Source organism: Xyrauchen texanus, chromosome 9 (assembly GCF_025860055.1).
Source record: "Xyrauchen texanus isolate HMW12.3.18 chromosome 9, RBS_HiC_50CHRs, whole genome shotgun sequence".
In the NCBI taxonomy this organism is placed as follows: Eukaryota; Metazoa; Chordata; class Actinopteri; order Cypriniformes; family Catostomidae; genus Xyrauchen; species Xyrauchen texanus.
Window position 1 is genome coordinate 49167621 of NC_068284.1, and position 19503 is coordinate 49187123.

At 39.5% G+C, this 19503-nt stretch overlaps 2 protein-coding genes across 2 annotated transcripts in view; both read left to right on the forward strand.

Moving 5' to 3' along the window:
- The window catches only part of LOC127648578 (NACHT, LRR and PYD domains-containing protein 12-like), a 78577-nt gene that overhangs the window by 45473 nt on the left and 13601 nt on the right, over positions 1-19503 (forward strand). The window lies entirely within an intron of this gene.
- The window catches only part of LOC127648579 (NACHT, LRR and PYD domains-containing protein 12-like), a 127530-nt gene that overhangs the window by 720 nt on the left and 107307 nt on the right, over positions 1-19503 (forward strand). The gene's annotated exons all lie outside the window — the stretch shown is intronic.

Here is a 19503-nt window from a genome sequence, read left to right on the forward strand (position 1 = left end):
CAGTTATTAATGAATACATTTGAAATAATGTGATTAAATACTGACACATGCTTTTATCTGAATAGTCAGTATGTGTGTGTTCAGTGTCTTTGCAGGTGTAAAATCAACATTTTAAATGCTGTCATGACCTCCAGAAAGAGTCTCTCTGGAGAACGTCACACAAACACAATGAAAAGGTCAGACATTGTCAACAGTTTGTTTTATATTCAGCACAAGGAACTCAAATGTGCTTTCTGATCTCAGCCTCAATCACTGTCAAATAACGTAAATACCCAAAATAAAATGTTGAATTTTCAGTATGTTTCTGGTACTAGTTTTTGACAGTAGTAATTGTACAATTTATTTCCAGTGGCGGTTCTAGCTTGTATGGTGAAATACTATATATTAATCAAATTACTGATAAATCACATGAACTGAACTCTGTTTATTTGCTGTTTAATGTCATTCACAGAGAAGCTCCTGAACCCAGCTGTGTGTCCATGAAGAGTAACCAGTCAATGAAACCTCCACTTAACTTCAGGTCACGACCCCCTTGTGCTGATGTGAGGTGAGGACTCATGTTGACTGACAGTATGAACATGTACATCACAAAGATAACAAGATAAATCACATGAACTGAACTCTGTTTATTTGCTGTTTAATGTCATTCACAGAGAAGCTCCTGAATCCAGCTGTGTGTCCATGAAGAGTAACCAGTCAATGGATCCTCCAATTATGTTCAGGTCACGACCCCCTTGTGCTGATGTGAGGTGAGGTCTCTCATGTTGACTGACAGTATGAACATGTACATCACAAAGATAACAAGATAAATCACATGAACTGAACTCTGTTTATTTGCTGTTTTAGTGTCATTCACAGAGAAGCTCCTGAATCCAGCTGTGTGTCCATGAAGAGTAACCAGTCAATGGATCCTCCAATTATGTTCAGGTCACGACCCCCTTGTGCTGATGTGAGGTGAGGACTCTCATGTTGACTGACAGTATGAACATGTACATCACAGTCTGAGGGGCGATTAGAAACTAACATAACAGTTAAAACAAATGTTATCAATTGGATCAATATTGATTATATGTCACTGTCATGCATATATACATGTGATACCTACATTTAAAATCACTGTGTAATACACACACATCATTACTGTTAAAACAAGTGGTGACAGTTGGAACAATACTGATGAGTAATGATATTTACAGTATTCATATAAGTTTATATTAAACATAACAACAACTAAACACTTCAAGAGTGTGTATAATGTACACAATAAACACTTCAAGAGTGTGTATAATGTACACAATAAACACTTCAAGAGTGTGTATAATGTACACAATAAACACTTCAAGAGTGAGTATAATGTACACAATAAACACTTCAAGAGTGTGTATAATGTACACAATAAACACTTCAAGAGTGTGTATAATGTACACAATAAACACTTCAAGAGTGAGTATAATGTACACAATAAACACTTCAAGAGTGAGTATAATGTACACAATAAACACTTCAAGAGTGAGTATAATGTACACAATAGACACTTCAAGAGTGAGTATAATGTACACAATAAACACTTCAAGAGTGTGTATAATGTACACAATAAACACTTCAAGAGTGAGTATAATGTACACAATAAACACTTCAAGAGTGAGTATAATGTACACAATAAACACTTCAAGAGTGTGTATAATGTACACAATAAACACTTCAAGAGTGAGTATAATGTACACAATAAACACTTCAAGAGTGAGTATAATGTACACACTAAACACTTCAAGAGTGTGTATAATGTACACAATAAACACTTCAAGAGTGAGTATAATGTACACACTAAACACTTCAAGAGTGTGTATAATGTACACAATAAACACTTCAAGAGTGTGTATAATGTACACAACAAACACTTCAAGAGTGAGTATAATGTACACAATAAACACTTCAAGAGTGTGTATAATGTACACAATAAACACTTCAAGAGTGAGTATAATGTACACAATAAACACTTCAAGAGTGTGTATAATGTACACAATAAACACTTCAAGAGTGAGTATAATGTACACAATAGACACTTCAAGAGTGAGTATAATGTACACAATAGACACTTCAAGAGTGAGTATAATGTACACAATAGACACTTCAAGAGTGAGTATAATGTACACAATAGACACTTCAAGAGTGAGTATAATGTACACAATAAACACTTCAAGAGTGAGTATAATGTACACAATAAACACTTCAAGAGTGAGTATAATGTACACAATAAACACTTCAAGAGTGAGTATAATGTACACAATAAACACTTCAAGAGTGAGTATAATGTACACAATAGACACTTCAAGAGTGTGTATAATGTACACAATAAACACTTCAAGAGTGAGTATAATGTACACAATAAACACTTCAAGAGTGAGTATAATGTACACAATAAACACATCAAGAGTGAGTATAATGTACACAATAAACACTTCTTCAATATGATTTATTAGTCGCCTACTGGGGTTATTAATACAATTGTCATTTAATTATTTTTAAACACTATTAAAAATCTTATTTTATCTAAATTACACAATGATGATTCATCGACTTTATAGACATTACAGTTTTATCGTCTGTTAATGCTGATATTCTGTAAAGCTGCTTTGAAACGATGTGTGTTGTGAAAGGCGCTATACAAATAAAATTGACTTGACTTGACTATTATTAGATACTTTAAATCTGCTTCTCCGGGAACCAGCACCTTATCGTGGTGTAGAGGTTTGTGTGCCCTTATGAACCTGAGGGCTGTGTTGTCTGGAGGCAGGTGCTCCTGGTAGGTCCTCCCAAGGCAATGTGGTCTCAGGTGAGGGGCCAGACTAAGAATGGTTCACAACGACTCATGGAAAAAATGGCAAGAGTAGGAAGCCCGGGGCCCCAGTCTGGAGACAGGCCCAGACGGAGGGCTCGTCACGTAACCCGGCCGGGCACAGCCCGAAGAAGTGACATGACACCCCCCCTCTACATCCCTTGGACACACCACCCATTGGAGAAACCGCAGGAGTCAGGTGCGCTGCCATATGGGTGGCAGTGAAGGCCGTGGGTCTCGACGGACCTGACCGGGGCAGCAAAGGCTAGCTCTAGTGATGTGGAACTTCACCTCGCTGGGGGTGAAGGAGCCGGAACTGGTGAGGGAGGTGGAGCGCTACCAGTTGGATCTGGTGGGGCTTACTTCGACGCACAGTTTTGGCTCTGGATCCGTACTGCTGGATAGGGGATGGACTCTATTCTTCTCTGGAGTTTCCCAGGGTGTGAGGCGACGGGCGGGTGTGGGTAGAGGTCGACCGATATTGTTTTTTCAGGCTGATGCCGATCTTTTGAAATCTGGGTCGGCAGATTTATTTTGGCTGATATTTGGCCGATATGTGCTTGTTTTTAACCTCTTATTTGAAAGATAAAATGCAACACAAATAATTATTAAGATAGACAAAATTTCTCAACAAATACATTTATTGAACACTTGACCAATCTGCACTTGTACACTTAAATTAAAAATGTATAAAAACATATTGTATAAATAATGTATAACAAATATATTAAATAAAGCAGGTGTTACGAACTGCTCCGAGACACGAAGGTTGAGATCCAAATGCAGCTTTAATTAAGGGGCAATCCAGACACGTAATCCAATATTCAGAGCATCCAAGAGAAGCACAGGCATAACTAGGGATGGGTATCGTTAAGGTTTTAATGGTATTACTATCTTACCGATACTGCTTATCGATCCGGTATTTTAACGCTATTCTTAACGGTTCTTTATGTTATATATATATATATATTACACAAAGATATACGTTATATAGGCACAGTGATTTAATTTCAGGAAGGTCTACTAACATTACTGTTCAGGTGTGGTCTAAAAAGAAATCTAATAAAGTAATCAATTGTAAAATAACACTGCATAGTTTATCATAGATAGATTAATGCTTATTAATGCAGAAGTTATTCATTCAAGAGCTGTAAGTGATTTATATATATTTAAAGAGAACTATGTATAATTATATATTAATATAAATATGTATAATCATTATATATATAATTATTGTTATATGAGGGGCTTTCTCAGCAAATATTTGTATATGCGATTAATCGCGATTAATTAATCGGGACACCATGTAATTAATTCGATTAAACTTTTGTAATCGATTGACAGCCCTAGTTATCATATCTTTACTTGTAAATCTTTGCTTGTACAGAGGGAGTTTCCTGTTGGCCAGTGAGGTCAGCTTTCATAACGTGTCAATTAAATCTATAACAGAATCGAGTCACATATTCACACACACACTCATACACATATACAGACACACACACACACACTCATACACATACATACACACACACACACACACACACACACATACACACACACACACACACACTCGTACACACAGATACACTCACACACACACTCATATACACACACACACTCATACACATACATACACACACACACACACTAAAACACTCACACTCATACACACATACATACACACACACACACACACACACACACACACACACACACACTCGTACACACAGATACACTCACACACACACTCATATACACACACACACTCATACACATACATACACACACACACACACTAAAACACTCACACTCATACACACATACATACACACACACACTCATACACATACATACACACACACACACACTAAAACACTCACACTCATACACACATACATACACACACACACACACACACACATACACACACACTCGTACACACAGATACACTCACACACACACTCATATACACACACACACTCATACACACACATACACACACACACACACACATACACACACACACACACACACTCGTACACACAGATACACTCACACACACACTCATATACACACACACACTCATACACATACATACACACACACACACACTAAAACACTCACACTCATACACATATACAGACACACACACACACACACATACATACACATACATACACACACACACACACACACACATACACACACACACACACACTCGTACACACAGATACACTCACACACACACTCATATACACACACACACTCATACACATACATACACACACACACACACTCGTACACACAGATACACTCACACACATACACACACACACTCGTACACACACACACACTCGTACACACACACACATGCAGTGGAGAAAATGTCAGAGAGAGGCGATTGGGTGTGACATGAGTGTGTGTGTGTATGAGTGTGTGTGTGTGAGTTAAAGCAGTGTTTCTCAACAGGGTTGTGGACAGCAGGGTAAGAACAATGACGTGGTTCTCCCATTGAAGATATTTCGGCGGCCGCACAAGTGATCGACTATTTAGGACAGCCGATGCAGATATCTTTTTTTTATTTTTTACATTATACAAGAAACACAAAACAAAATACAACAAATAATACAAAGAGAATACAAACAAATGAACAATAATAATAAATAATCTAAGAACAACCAGCAGTGTGTGTGAAGCGCACTCAATAGAGGACTGCCGAGGCAGATTTAATGATAATCTCACAAACAGATAAACTAAACTTCTCATCTGCAGTTTCACACGAGTGTAACAGAACCAGCTCACGATCATGATCTGTGGCGCACGCGTGCAACAACCGGACTTCCCTCGAGATTGTGGAGCACAGACCTCAAAACTGATGCGACCAATTTCAATTCTAGTGAGACTTTTCTAGTTTAAAGCGTTACGGAGGAAGTCCAGTCGAATCTCTCAAACAGTAACAGCCCTGACATGCCAAACAGCACTGAGGAGCACCACTGTGATATGAGCTCTTTTCTTTCATTATACATCACTTCTACAAAACTGCTTCAGGATTTTACACCAGTAAAAGTAACTGTGATATTTTCACTAAATGTTTCAGTTTCATATGAAATAATCTAAAGGTAGAATCTATTAGACCTCATTTTATATCAACAGTGGCATCTGTAGTTAAAGTTTCAAGATGTGTTCAAGATTTCTCATAAATACTGTAATTTATTATTATTATTATTTAAGACTAGCACACTGACCTAACCATGGTAATGAGGAGCCTTTCCTTCTGTGTAATATGGGTATAAATATGTAATATTAATTAACAAACAGGATTATAATGGGCTCATGTAAGTAAATATGCTCTTCAGTTATTAAAAGGGGGGGGAGAAAACTTCAAAAATAATGTCACTTGATGCATGTCCATGTACTGGAAAACCATGAACAAAACAACATAAAAGCAAATGAAACCCAGGATACATTAAATACAGGTTTTGTTTAATCTATGCAACTGATAATAGTAGTTGTGTAATAGTGAGATAATTATCATATTGTGTAAATCTCATACTGTTGCAACCCTGTTCATGAATGCATTACCACCTCGGGATGTGCATTATATTTCAATAACCGGTCCATCATCAGTTACAGAGATTGCAGTAAATTTGGCAAATATTTGTGCAAATGTCAGAACTGCTGTTTTTCTTTCTGTGAGATAACATGACAACATCTACACACATGTTGAATCTGACTCAATTACACTTCTGTGATTTAAATGAGAAATCTTCATCTCTGTGTTTGAAGATATTTGATGTTCTTCTTTCATCAGTTTCTTTTCTCCTTGTTTTCTGCCGTGTGAATAGAGATGATGTGACTGGAGACCTGCAGCAGGATTCTCCTCCACCAGTAGATGATGTTCTTCAGACAGTCAAAGACAAACACAAAACCAGCATGAAGAACAAGTCTGAGAGAGTATTTGAGGGAGTACACGAGAATGAAACGCTCCTGAACAGGATTTACACAGAGCTCTACATCATAGAGGGAGAGAGTGAAGGGGTGAATGAAGAACATGAGGTCTTACACATGGAGAAAACACCCAGAACTCAACACCATCAAGACACTCCAATCTACTGCAATGACATCTTTAAACCCTTCCCTGAAGCAGGATATAAGCAGGTGAAAAGGAGGAAAGAAGAAATAAAGACTGTTCTCACTAAAGGCATCGCTGGAATTGGGAAAACAGTCTCTGTGCAGAAGTTCATTGTGGACTGGGCCGAGGGAAAGGCCAATCAGGATGTAGATTTCATGTTTGTGCTTCCATTTCGAGAGCTGAACTTGATTAAAGATGAGCCGTACAGTCTTCACAAACTTCTGCTGGACTTTCATCCTGAACTTCACGATCTGGACTCAAAGATTTATGATGAGTGTAAACTTGTGTTCATCTTTGATGGTCTGGATGAAAGCAGAATTAAACTGGAGTTTTCAGACATTGAGAAAGTTCCTGATGTGACTGAGACTTCATCAGTGGGTGTGTTGATGTCAAACCTCATCAAAGGAGATCTGCTTCCCTCCGCTCTCATCTGGATCACCTCCAGACCAGCAGCAGCCAATCAGATCCCCTCCAAATACATCAAGCGTGTGACAGAGATTCAGGGATTCACTGACTCTCAGAAGGAGGAATATTTCAGGAAGAGAATCAGTGATGAGGATCAAGCCAGCAGAATCATCTCACACATTAGAAGAGCAAGAAGCCTCCACATCATGTGTCACATACCAGTCTTCTGCTGGATCTCATCCACTGTGATTCAAAACATCCTGAAACAAGACGACAGTGCAGAAATCCCTCAAACTCTGACTGGAATGTACATCCACTTCCTGCTCCTTCAGATCAATGTGAGGAATCAGAAGTATGAAGAGAAACTCCTGCAGTCCAACAGAGAAGTGATTGTGAAACTTGCTGAACTGGCGTTCAAACAGCTGATGAAGGGCAATATCATGTTCTATGAGGAGGACCTGAAAGAGAGCGGCATAGACGTCACTGACGCCTCGGTGTATTCTGGGATCTGCACTGAGATCTTTAAGGAGGAATCTGTGATTCATCAGAGGAAAGTCTTCAGCTTCATTCATCTGAGCTTTCAGGAGTTTCTGGCAGCTTTCTTTTTGTTTTACTCACATTTAATGAAGAAGAAGAACAGTGAATCACTGCAGATGATTCTGGGGGAGAATGATTCTTTCTTTGACTGTCTGATTTATCTACTAACAGCAGCAGTTGATAAAGCCCTTCAGAGTGCAAATGGACATCTGGATCTTTTCCTGCGATTCCTGCTGGGCATCTCACTGGAGTCCAATCAGAGACTCTTACAGGATCTACTGACACACACAGAGAACAGTTCAGAGAACATCAGAGAAATCACACAGTACATTAAACACATAATCAAGAGTGATGAACCTCTCTCAGCTGACAGATCCATCAATCTGTTCCTGTGTCTGCTGGAGATGAACGATCAGACTCTGTCCAGAGAGATTCAGGAGTTTGTGAAATCAGACAAACACTCAGAGAAGAAACTCTCTCCTGCTCAATGTTCATTGATCGCCTACATGCTTCAGATATCAGAGGAGGTGATGGATGAGTTTGATCTGAAGAAATACAACACATCAGATGAGGGCAGAAGACGACTGATACCAGCTGTGAGGAACTGCAGAAAAGCTCTGTGAGTATTCATTAATGTCATCACACAAGAGAATGAGATTACCTGCAGTTGACTGTGATGATACAGTGCTGATGCTCTATGTGCACCTGTACATGATGATGATGATGATGATGAAGATCATCAATCTGTTCTTCTGTCTGTCTGAGGTGAATGTTCAGACTCTGTTTGTTCTTAAACACAAAGACTAGAGGTCAGAACTGTCAGGTGTCAGGTGGGGTTTGAGTCGGGTTAATGCATGTAATTAGTAATAAAAAGATATTATTATTAATATTCTGACTAATATAGTATAAATAATATAACATGTATTTAATATGTATTTTTTATTTGAGCATATCTTGTTTCGTGCACATGCTCTCACAGACACAAACAGACAAGAGTTATTCAGAGTTATTGATAAATTATGATCTTGTTAGCAGCCAGATTAAAGTTCAGTCAGTAGATCAATCTCATTGTATTCAAACATTGCATCAGTGCATGTGCTGTAAGTGCTGACTGAAGGCAAACTGTTGTTAGGTTTGACAGATTAGACCGCTAGCGCTAACTAGCTCCTCTTAATATCACTATTAATGTCAAAGAACATCGGTGTAAATATTTCAGTGGAATGACAAAGTGTCACTCTGGAAACTCTTTCTTACTGATGGAGATTGCTGGATTTCCCTTCCATCCTGTGTGTGTGTGTGTGTGTGTGTGTGTGTGTGTCTGAGTGTGTGAGTGTGTGTGTGAGTGCCTGTGTGCGTGTGCGCGCGTGTGCGTGCGTGAGTGCGCGTGTGCGTGCTTGTGTCTGTCTGTGTGTGAGTGTGTGTGTGTGTGAGTGCGTGTGTGTCTGTGTGTGTGCGAGTGTGAGTGTGTGTGTGAGTGCGTCTGTACGTGCGTGCGTGAGTGTGTGTGTGATCTGACAGTTAAGGCCCAGATTTAATTAAAGGGTAACTAAACACCTGCTCAGAGTCTGACTTCACCCACTAGAAATATTCGAAAATGCTAGAAAAGTGGGCAGACCCCGGCGGGGATAGAGGGAACGAACCGAGTGCGGGGCTGGGGGGGGGGCACCTGAGACTCGTAGTGACGGATTAATTGACAGCTGCTGTCAGACTCTGTTATTATTATTCCTCACACGGTCGCAAGACGACATGTACATGAATCTGGCGTGGTGAGCTGGAACCTGCTTACGTCAGCTGTCACCGCTTAGGTCACGAAGTACCGCAACAGCCCATAGGAAAATTCAACTGCAGTAGCCACCGTTCAACCTGAAGAGGGCAGCACTCAGACGTTTTTACACCATATATTGTAGAATTAAAACACTTTATACACAAATGTCAAAAAAATTACTTGAATCAATGACCAGTACTAATAAAGCCCCATGCTTACAGATCATTAACTAAAAAAAGTTGGTTTAGGGTTTAGTTACCCTTTAACCAGACATTTAAAGTGACCGCTAACTTTTACAGGACTGTTGGGTTGTGTTTACTGTTCAGTTAGTCTCCACGGTAACACACTCTACAAGTCACGTGATAAGATGCGCAGAATGACGGTCTCAGACACGGAGGCAACTGAGATTCGTCCTCCACCACCCGGATTGAGTCACTACACCACCACGAGGACTCAGAGCACATTGGGAATTGGACATTCAGCATTGGGGTGAAAAGAGAAAAAGATCCAAAAATACAAAATAAATAAATTAACAAAGTCAATACATACAGTGTACATACACAAGAACTCCACAAAACTTCTTCAGTGTGTCTGATAACATACGGGGCACAGATGGCATGTACCCACATTTGAAGCTCTTTTAATACATGTAGAATATTTGACTTCAGAACTTAATTCTGCTTTAAATATCATGTTTGTGCTAGATTAAATGCAAATATAAATATAGCTGCAAGCAGCGATGGCGGGCCCAAGCCGGTGGCACCGCCACCCCCGTGGCTTTAGGGTTGCTGTGCACGATGGGCAATAACGTAACCTCGCTTTGACTGTCGAGAAGAAGATGTGTGCTGTAGAGCTCCAACGAACATTCGCAACGACAGCTCTCGACCTAGTTAGAAGCATTTCTTGTTTGCATGACATGTGGACTTAATAAATCCTTATCTTGAGCCAAATAAACAAGCTGACATTCAGTACAACCTGTGTCTTTTGTTTAGAACACATACAAATCTTATTTATGTTTTTTAGTTTGTCAAGAGATTTAAAGCACCGTTTTTGAAGACTGCGCATGTGCGAACGTGCTCTACTATGTAAGAACAAGCCGATTATTGAATCTGGAAATGGGTGGGGCCTGTAACACCTTTAGGAACCAAACGTGCAACACTCATAAATACCGGTTGTAAATCACATTCCCTCACTCGTCTTTGAGATGGCTTCACGTGTTTGGATCGTCGGCAGTTCCATCATCCGCACACTGCATACTCACTTCTGTGAGCAGCGCCTGGACGGAAACCTCGGTCTTCAGTGTGAGATCACCTGGGACGGCAGAGGAGGCAGACTCTGGGAGCAGCTGTTTCCAGCTCTGCGCTCTCTCAGGGCCAAAGCTACAGCTCCAGATATTCTCATTATTCACCTGGGAGGGAACAGTTTGTGTCGGGTGGGCCGCAACCGCCTCGATTTTCTTCGGAAATAAAGAGTGACCTGACCGAAGTCTTACAAATGTTTCCCAGAACCAGGCTGGTGTTTTCTGGCATTTTACCCCGTCTAAATTGGAGAGGACAGACTGGCAGGACTGGCTATGGCACTGAACGAAGCCGGCGGTGGATCAACGGCGCCATGTCTGGCTTCTTGGCAGAGAGGCAGATGCGCTGCATTCACCACAGAAACATCGGCTTGTTCCATCTGTGCAGAGACGGAGTCCACCTGAGACCAGAGGGAAACCAGCTTCTGCCGAGCAACCTCCGAGAAGCTCTGCAGGTGGAACTCAGAAGATGAAGCAACAAATGTCCTTTTAAGGGCAGCAACAATGGCTCTTTTAAGAGCCACGTTCACTCATTCAAATAAAAAGCATTTTCCAAGTGTGTGAAATTCGTTGTTCCTCACCTTACTTGATGTCAGGTTTCAGATGACTTGTTTTTAAATAAAAATGTCGATTCCTCTTATCCATTCCTTTGTAAGCATTTCAATATAACTTTCAAACCATTTAAGAATCGTGCGCTGTTTTCTGTGCTGACCACAATCCAAAACGTGCCATAAAGCAGCGGTGCTCAAACTTTTTTGTTTTGGTTTATTTATATAAAGACACAGAGAATATTACTTGCCCTACCTGATTAGAACAATGAAAAAAAAATAAAAAAAATAACTAGGGAATCACTAAAACGAGAGAATTATTCTTATTTGATGATACTCTCAAAACATTCCACAACAAATCCTTGAAATTGAATGATATTCAGAACAGAACACGTAATAAAAAAACGCTCTCTTTACAATCAAAATGTTTTTACATTTGCGATGTATTTGGATGCTAAACTATTCTTTATTATAGGCTTTGTACTTTACTCACGCTCCAATACCGACGTAGAAAATCATCCGCTTTACATGCTAAAAATATGCTTGGAAACATCACAGTGGAGCGGTGCTTACTGTGAATGATACTGAATTGTACTACTGACTATTTAAACTAGGGCTGGGCGATATGGCAAAATATATTATCACGATATTTTTTTCCATATTGATCGATATCGATATTTGTTACGATATATAATTTAATAATGCTGCCCGCTTGAAAAGTATACTGATAATGATGCCTGAAGAAACCAGAAGGTTCAATAGTTGAACTATATAGTTTATTAACATAAATAAATAACAATGCAAACATTTAACTGTGCAAACATGGATTGGTTGAGAATATATTTTGTTATAAAAGAATATTGATAAACTTTAAATCTAAATGTTAACATTTTACTTTTAGCAAACATGCTTTATCTGCCTTGACAAAACAATGCAAGTTAGCTTGCCTTGTAACTGATTATAAAATATCAAACTAAAAGCTGTGACTACAGTACTATCACATCAAATTTCTTTGAGCAGGGCAGCAAACATTTCAAAATGTTTGCAGAGGTACAACCAAGACAACAAATGTAAACAAGTGAACCACAAAGTCCCTGGCAGATTTAAGTACTTAACTGTCAGATAAATAAAATATTAATTGTGTACTGGTTTTAAATATCTCAAATGTTTTAGAGGTAGCAATCTGAGTAAAAAGTGCAAAATGTAAACATTGTAAACCAGTCACTATGCTACACCTTTTAGGTAGTGCTCATGTAACCCTAATTACCCTATTATAGGTTTTTTGCCAGAAAGACTAGTCTGCAAAACTTTTGGACGGAGTAACATTAACATGGGCCCGCATTTTCATACTCTCGGTGTGGTCGCTGGGATGGTACCTTTTCAGGTGACCGAAAAGGTTTTATTTGTGTTTCCGTCTTGGTTATCACCGACCGACGGCATATTTCGCGAGACCGTCTTTATTTGCGCTGTCGTCGCTTTTCAGATATCCAAACCACTTCCATATAATTGACGTCTTGTTACCTTTTTTGTCAACAATTTCCTCAGCTTTGGAAGATAGTTCGAGTTCGTCGTTTCCACTCATTTTTCTTTACACTCACTTTCTTCACTGCCGGTAGCTCAAACAGTGCTCTGCTAGCAAATGGGCGTGTACTTAGACTCACAAGCCAAAATCTGCGTTCTGACTGGCTGTTGTCCGTTTATTTCTGCTTTGTAATAGGCTGTTAGGTCTATCCATATCGAGTAAACATGTCAAAAGTTTATCATCGTAGTCTAAATAAATATTATCGCGATGCCATATCGAGATCGTTTTATCGCCCAGCCCTAATTTAAACAGAGTAATTTTTATATGTTAGGTTTACTATTTTATTATTATATTTTATTGCGTCTATAATGAACAGGCTGCGATGTCAAGATTGCAATGATGGAGTGTGTGTGTGTGTGTATTTGTAACCTTAAGTAATCATGGTTTATTTATTCATTTGTTCTTTTATTTATTTATTATTTAACATGCATGTGTGCATTATTAAAAGTACCATTGCAGCAACGAGAACGGGTCTGAGCCAAATTATGTTAAAGATGTGTTCTGGTGACTGGCGTGTTTTTAAACCAATCAGATAAGAGTAAATCGAGAGTTAGCGATTAGCTCATCTGATTGGCTACATGAAGAAGGTGGACCCGCCCTCCACTTCGCGTCCCGTCATTTCAACAACAAATGGTAGATTTATCAGAAAATTAATCAGAAAGAAAATCAATCGCAAAGATCGCAAAACAATAATTATAAAAGTGGTTGTTTGCTGCCATTTTTTTTTGTTTTCTTAAAAATGTAAAACACAAGCATCGATGTTTTATCACAGGTTTACAATACAAATAAGAGTGTGATTTCAAAGCATTTTGAAATTTGATCATCATTCTCGGACGTTTTGATACGTTCGGATCGATCAGCCCATCCCTACTTTCTTTAGACATATGTTTCATGTGTTGGTTTTAATAAAGACTCGGAGTACTCTTAAAACTCACAGAACGAAATATGCGTCACACTTTACTGCGTTCTCAACAACATGTAAGTCTTCTTCATACGTTAAAACAACGAGAATACAGAAAATAGGCTTAGAACTCCACCTAGTGGTTATATTATAGAATTAAAGGAGAAATTACATGAGACAGCTTTATAACTGAAATGGCTTTAACTGAAATAGACTAAAGTTTAATATAACTATTCTGATAAGTGTATATTTCCAACATCATGTTTGTGTTATCAGTTTCTGTAAGTTTTTGTGACGTGTTTCAGAAAGATAATCGCTTAGACAGAGCAATAGTTTATTTTCATCTTAACCGGACATCAAAGTTGATCACTGCAATAATTCATAATTCAATATATTGATACCCGATTTCTTTATCAACTGTTTGTTCAATTGAGACATAAGGGGGTGATTTCAAAGCATTTTGAAAGTGACACACTTCCTTCTGCCAGTTGGTGGCGCTATAACTTTGACTTACAGTAGTCACATCCATGTGACACACTGCTGAAGTTTCATCGAGATCAGTTAATATATGCAAAAGTTATAACACACTTCCTTGCTTTTATGCTTCCTTTGTGTGCTTTTTGGAGCTTCAAATTTCATTTGCTATGTGTTCCACATTCAAACCAAAATATCTGACTGTCTGTTGGTCGGAGCTAATGACTGTAAATTAGAAAGTTGTTCAGCTTGACGAGAACAATATACATGCAGAGTTTTGTAACTGTAGATAGAACTAACTAAGTTATAACACACTTCATGTGTCCTTTTTAGTCATAAATTAATTTCCTCGCCACGGCCAAAACGTTCGAGATATTAAAAATCCGTCCGCAATGTAGCATCCTCAGTGACTTGACTTCATGCTGACCGAGTTTGGTGGCGATTGGATTCATTCTCTAGGAGGAATATATATAATTCCAGAGCATGTGTTTCCAAACAACCCATAATAGCCGACTTCCTGTTGGGCTGGCGTAAAACTTAGAGCACGAAAGTTGTTCGGCCCGATGAGATATAGAAGTGTACCGAGTTTCATATTATTACATGCAAGCATGTTTGATATATGGACAAGTGTTCAGACCCCGTTCAAGGGGGCGCTGTCGAGCCCCCCTGCCACGCCCGGGTACCAGATTCAGCCCGGCCATGATGGCCGCGGGTTCTGACCTGTGTGCAAAGTTTCAAGAGTTTTTGAGTACGTTAAGGGCCCCAAAAGTCCCGGAAACCTTGAAAAACAATATCTTAATGCAAATCTCACCCAACAGAGAAATCCCCTCTCCCTCCCCTCCCTCCACTCCCCACACACAGAGAATTGGCAGGGGGCACGTTGTCAGAGAGAGACAGAGAGAGAGAAAAACAGAATGGGAGCGGTCACTCTGTCAGTCAGAGAGAGAAAAATTCCAAGAAATCCACATTCAAACCACAATATCTGACTTTCTGTTGGTCGGAGCTAATGACTGTAAATTAGAAAGTTGTTCGGCTTGACGAGAACAATATACACGCCGAGTTTTGTAACTGTAGATAGAACTAACTAAGTTATAACACACTTTATGTGTCCATTTTTAGTCCTAAATCAATTTCCTCGCCACGGCCAAACCGTTCGAGATATCAAAAATCCGTCCGGAATGTAGCATCCTCAATGTCTTGACTTCATGCCGACCGAGATTGGTGGCGATTGGATTCATTCTCTAGGAGGAAAATATATAACTCCAGAGCACGTGTTTCCAAACAACCCATAATAGCCGACTTCCTGTTGGGCTGGCGTAAAACTTAGAGCACGAAAGTTGTTCGGCCCGATGAGATCTAAAAGTGTACCGAAGTTTCATATTATTACATGCAAGCATGTTTGATATATGGACAAGTGTTTGAATCCCATTCCAGGGGCGCTGTCGAGCCCCCTGCCACGCTCCGGTACCATCTTCATCCCGGCCCTGTTGGCCGCAGGTTCTGACCCGTGTTCAAAGTTTCAAGAGTTTTCGAGCACGTTAAGGGCCCCAAAACCTTGAAAAACAAAAATAAAAGCATTTTCACTCTTCAGCAAAATCAGCACCCTCCCCCCAGACACAGAGAGACGTAGGGTCAGTGAGAGAGGGAGAGAAAAGTCTCCAAAACATCCACATTCAAACCAAAATATCTGACTTTCTGTTGGTCTGAGCTAATGACTGTAAATTAGAAAGTTGTCCGGCTCGATGAGAACAATATAAATACTGAGTTTTGTGACTGTGGGTCAAAGTGTAAAGCAACCCCCCCACTTTTGTCAAAAGGTGGCGCTACTGAGCCCCTGCACCACGCCCGTTTCTGAAACTTTGCACATGTCTACTGGCTAATAAATGTGATGTGTCTGTCGAAGTTTCATGCAATTTCAAGTATGCTAAGAGTCTCAAAAGCATCAAAAAAGAATATTCGAGTTTGAAGCGTTGCCGCGGCGACAGTATCGAAGCTATCAATAATCCTTTCACATGTCTACATCTGCCGTGTGTTTACATTACACACCAAAAGTTTTAAGTAAATCGGGTAAAAATAAGAGGGTGATTTCAAAGCATTTTGAAAGTGACACACTTCCTTCTGCCAGTTGGTGGCGCTATAACTTTGACTCACAATAGTCACATCCATGCGATCGGCCTCTTCCAGCGATCACACTGCTGCGGTTTCATCGAGATCAATTAATGTATGCAGAAGTTATAACACACTTCCTGTTTCACTTTTCGCGCCATAATTTCGTTTCCTCGCCACGGCCAAACCGTTCGAGATATCAAAAATCCGCCGGCAATTTTTCATCCTCAATGTCTTGACTTCATGCTGACCGAGTTTCGTGGCAATTGGTGGAATTCTCTAGGAGGAGTATTTCACATTCCATTGCATGTGTTTTCCAAAGAACCCTAAATAGACGGTTTCCTGTTGGGCTGAGGTAAAAAGTAAAAGTATGAAGGATATATGAAACGATGAGATCTATATGTGTACCGAGTTTCATATTATTACATGCAAGCGTGTTTGATTTATGGACCAAGTTTTCGGACCCTGTTTCAGGGGGTGCCGTCGAGCCCCCCTGCCACGCCCGGGTACCAGCTTCAGCCCGGCCCTAATGGCCGCGGGTTCTGACCCGTGTGCAAAGTTTCAAGAGTTTTCGAGCACGTTAAGAGCCCCAAAAGTGCCCCAATAGTCGTAAGAAAAATAATATCCTAACGAAAACAATAGGGCCTTGCCTTTTCAAGGCTTGGGCCCTAATTAAGAGAAATGTTGCGTTGGACTTTAGTGCTCTCTGATACTGAACTTGTGAATTAATTTCGGGATCTTCTGTCCTGTCAGATCTCTTCAAAACAGCAATCGAAGTGTAGTCGAGTCAATAATTTCTGGTGACGTAGTTTCAAAACTAAACTTTTACCCAGATGTTCATGAAGCATCAGAATTTACACTTTAGAATATATATATTAAACAGTCTCTGTTGGGTTCATCCAATAAAGATTATCCAGAAATCTTCCCAAACTATCATCTAATAATATTATCCAATCAAATCATTTGCCCTCTATTTGCATCATCACTCGAGCCAGACATCCCACATGACTTCATTTTTACTTTGATGTGCCTAAAAGCACAATTATCTTATCATATATGCATAAAACACACTATAATTACTTCTATAGTTACATATTCTATATTGACTAACAATGATTACTTTCTGCAGTAATTTGATTATTATATTTAATGATTTCCCTTATTTGAGTTTATTAATCACACACAAAACATTCCTGTGAGATGGAGAAGTACGTGCGCTGCCACCGGTGGTTTCCTTATCCTTAAAACTCCATACACATCCCGTCTCGTCCTGTCCCGTCCTGTCTCATCCTGTTTCCCAAGGCTTCTCACTGTCTGCTTCACATCATGCACACTGAAAGGCCTTACACACACACACACACACACACACACACACACACACACACACACACACACACACACACACACACACACTTTTAAGAGACTGCAAGCTAAGCTGTACTTTTCCATTGGTTTGCACTCTGATTATTAATCTGAGTAAATGATAATTAAATCAATATATTAATGATGAAATATCTAACATATTGAATAACATTCATAATGCAGTTATTCATAGTACATTGATTGCACATGATCATTTTTAGATCATTGAACACATGTTAATTAAATCATTAAAATAGACTAACTGAATGATTAAATGGAAATATACTAACACTAAACTTTGCAGGCATGTGCATTTAAAAGGAAATATCCGTCCGATCTGAAATTGAAAGCAAGTGAATGCATGTAGGCTACATTCACAGAATGAACTTCAGGGATCTTCTTAAGTATATCAGCATGCAGTGACACAGATGAGAAACACACTCGTCTGAAGCTCGTAATGCAGGTGTATACTTAATCAAATAACTGAGAATTCTCTTATAAACGTCTTGTTTGTGCTCACATTAAATGCAAGTATAATTAATAGAAACTGCGCTGGTTTGTATTATCATGCAGAAATGCACATGAATGATGACACTCCCCTCGAAATTCAAACACAAGGTCAAAAGGGACACATGAGCAGGTGTAATGGTGATGCATATATTGTTTGTCACCATTGATCGGATCACCCCAAATAAACGAGGCTTCAGACAGCGATGAATGATCGTGTAATTGTTAAACCCAGTCGTGTAGTGTGCGCACCGTCATGAAAACAAAAGACTGTGAGTAATGTAGCGAGTCATGCGCAGGGTGTCGATGGCAAGTCATGTAATGTGTGCTAGTCATGTAGTGTGCGCTAGTCATGTAGTGAGTCATGCGCAGGGTGTCAATGACTGCTAGAAAAAGAAAAGTCTGCTTTAACTCTGTGTGGAAGTTCAAAAGGTCATGCTGAGGGGGCATTCGCTAGGACTGTTGATGCCTGGCCTTTAATTTATGACATTGAAGAATTCCAGGATTGCAAAGGTTGGGTTTTCCTAGATTAAAATCATGTTGCTGCATTTGTACAGCATGTATTTTCCTACACTGTGTCTCTGTGACGTTATGAAATTTCCTATATGTTCAGAACAAAATAGCATTTTTGCAGTTCCGCTCGGTGGTGCTTGTGGCACAGAATTTACATACTTCAGCTTTAAATAACTCATTTTGGGGGGGATCAGTCAGGGATGATCAGAAATAATCAGACATTGAAACAGTAAATGGCCAGTGACTGTCACAACACTTCTTCTCTTAACTGTGGCATATTCACTCTGCAATATTTTGTTGTATAAAACTATTTTCTGATCATTTTATTCTTTGTTTAGATTGACAGATTGTAGATTCACTGCTCAGTGCTGTGAAAGTTTGTCTTCGGTTCTACAATCATCAAACTCCCTGAGAGAGCTGGACATGAGTAACAATGACCTGCAGGATTCAGGAGTGAAGCTGCTCTCTGATGCACTGAAGAGTCCTCACTGTACACTGAAGATACTGAGGTCAGTGATTTTCAGTAGAAATAATCATA